Raw genomic sequence first — 3,252 nt, forward strand, 5'->3', positions numbered from 1 at the left:
TCCACCATACTGGGTTCTAGTCTCAGAAGATACAGGTCAGGGAACACTGGTTGTCAGCATAGCAGCATCCCACATTTCTAATTGTGGCTTGCAGCCCAGATTTTCCCTTTGGTCTAGTTTGAATGATCCAGATATGTAAAGATTATATTCTAGATAAATCATGGGCTATCCTGAAAGAAATTCACCAGTAAATTATTCCAGTTTCTCTGGCCTTCCTGAAGTATATCCAGTAAAGCATCTCATTCATGTCTGGAAAGCAAATATATCATTTATTGCAACTTCATCGTGGAGTGATGTATTGGTTTAAAGTACGATCAACACAATTTGGTCATTGTGAGTATGTCAGCTGGGTCCACTGTTTACTACACATATGTAACTCTAGAGATTCTTATGCCCAAGAGAGGAGACATACTCTTGGGTGTCTAGGGCAAGGGAAACATGTGTTGTTATTCAGGAGCTGGAAGCTTCAGCATGACAGGAAAGAATTGAAAAATCCTGGTCTACACATCACTTTACCTTGTTTGAAACTTGTTTCTTTGGCTTGCTTCACTGGAGTGTTTTCTCTGTCCTGGGGCTGACATTGTGTGTTACGTACCATGCATGTGACATATAGAAGTTTCAGAACCCAGAGTCATATAGATTAGTAAAAATTTATTTATATATTTTAGTTTAAAATCTATTTAAAATACCACTGGGCATAATTCATATATTCTAAAATTAGTTTGACTCTCTGCTCATGAGATTCTTTTTGTGGTATGTGACAGCAAATTTGGACTTCCATCCCCAATAAACTTTGAGGTTGGAGGACACAAAATGTTTTTCTCAGACCTAAATTCTGTCTGAAAAAAAAAAGGGTAAATATTATAAGCCCTTTCTAACCTCTCTAGGAGCAGAAATGATTTACAGTTGTGGCATTTAATCATAATTCCTTGATCTCATTTGAGAAGAGTTCAGTAAGAAACAATGTTTTGATTTTTGTTTGTTTTGTTTGTTCCCTGTTTTCTTGTCTTGCTTACCAGCAATCCATTGTAATTCATGAGTTAGTATGGCAGCAGGCTGAGTGTTCCCTGGAGCTCAATAAATGAACTTTTTTTCCTAATAAAAAACCAAGAAAAAAATCCCAGAAAACCAATATCTTTTAAAATCACACCAAAAAAAATAATCTAGGAATAAACCTGACCAAGGAGGTGAAAGACTTATATGCTGAGAACTATAAAACATTAATAAAGGAAATTAAAGAGGATTCAGAAAATGGAAAGATATCCCATGCTATTGGATTGGAAGAATTAATGTTGTTAAAATGTCAATACTACCCAAAGAGGTGTACAGATTTAATGTGATCCCTATCAAATTACCCATGACATTTTTCACAGAACTAGAACAAATAATCTTAAAATTGATATGGAGCCACAAAAGCCCTAGAATTGCCTAAGCAATCCTGAGAGAAAAGAACAAAGATAGAGGCATAACCCTCTCAGACTTCAGACACCACCATAAAGATACAGTAACCAAAACAGTGTGGTGTTGGCACAAAACAGACGTATGGATCAATGGAACACAATAGAGAGCCCAGAAATAAGCCCACACAACTATGGTCAATCAATCTTCAACAAAGGAGGTTAAGAACATACAATGGAGGAAAGGAAGTCTGTTCAGCAAGCAGTGTTGGGAAAACTGGACAGCTACATGTAAAAGAATGAAGTTAGAACACTCCCTAACACCATACACAAAAATAAACTCAAAATGGATTAAAGACCTAAATGTAAGGCCAGATACTATAAAACTCTTAGGGGAAAACATAGGCAGAACACTCTTTGACATAAATCGCAGCAAGATCTTTTTTGACCCACCTCCCAGAATTATGGAAACAAAAACAAAAATAAATAAATGGGACCTAATTAAACTCAAAAGTTTTTGCACAGGAAAGGAAACCATAAACAAACAAAAAGGCAACCTACTGAATGGGAGAAAATATTTGCAAATGATTTGATTGACAGGGGATTAAGTTCCAAAATAAAACAGCTCATACAGCTCAATATAAAAAAAACAAACAAACAACCTAATCATAAAATGGTCAGATGACCTAAACAGACATTTCTCTAGAGATGTACAGATGCCCAACAGGTACATAAAAAGATGCTTAAATTGCTAATTATTAGAGAAATGCAAATCAAAACTATAATGAGGTTTCACCTCACACCAGTCAGAATGGCCATGATTAAAAAGTCTACAAGTAATAAATGCTGGAGAGAGTGTGGAGAAAAGGGAAGCCTCCTACCCTGCTGGTCAGAATATAAATTAGTGCAACCACTACAGAGAAGAGTATGGAGGTTCTTTAAAAAAATAAAAATAGATTTACTATATGATCCAGCAATCCCACTCCTGGGCATATATCCAGAAAATACAAAAACTCTAATTTGAAAAGATGCATGCACCCAAATGTTCAGAGCAGAACTGGTTGCAATAGCCAAGATACGGGAGCAATCTAAGTGTTCACTGACAGATGAATAAAGTAGATGTGGTATATATATGCAATGGAATATTACTCAGCCATAAAAAACAATGAAATAATGCCATTTGCAGCAACATGGATGGGCCTAGAGATTATTATACTAAGTGAAATAAGTCAGAGGATGATAAATATCACATGATATCACTTATATGTGGAATCTAAAAAATGATGCAAATGAACTTATTTACAAAACAGAAACAGACTCAAAGACATAGAAAACAAATATATGTTTACTGAAGGGGAAAGGGATGTGGGATAAATTAGGAGTTTGGAATTAACAGATACACACTACTAAATAAATAAAAAAGATAAATAACAAACTCCTACTGTATAGCATGGGGAACTATATTCAATATCTTGTAATAACCTATAATGGAAAAGAATCTGAAAAAGAATATATATATATATATATGTATATAACTGAATCACTATGCTGTACACCTGAAACTAACAAAACATTGTAAATCAACTATACTTCAATAAAAAATTAAGAAAAACTTAAATAAATATAAGTATTAAAAAGTAAAAACTTAATAAGCAGAAACCTCAATTAAAGTTGATAGCCCAGGGCCTCCCTGGTGGCGCAGTGGTTGGGAGCCCGCCTGCCGATGCAGGGGATACGGGTTCGTGCCCCGGTCTGGGAGGATCCCACGTGCCGCGGAGCGGCTGGGCCCGTGGGCCATGGCCGCTGAGCTTGCGCGTCCGGCAACGGGAGAGGCCACGACAGTGAGAGGCCCACA

The sequence above is a fragment of the Lipotes vexillifer genome, unplaced genomic scaffold, assembly GCF_000442215.2.
Source record: "Lipotes vexillifer unplaced genomic scaffold, Lipotes_vexillifer_v1.1 scaffold1646, whole genome shotgun sequence".
NCBI classification, from domain to species: domain Eukaryota; kingdom Metazoa; phylum Chordata; class Mammalia; order Artiodactyla; family Lipotidae; genus Lipotes; species Lipotes vexillifer.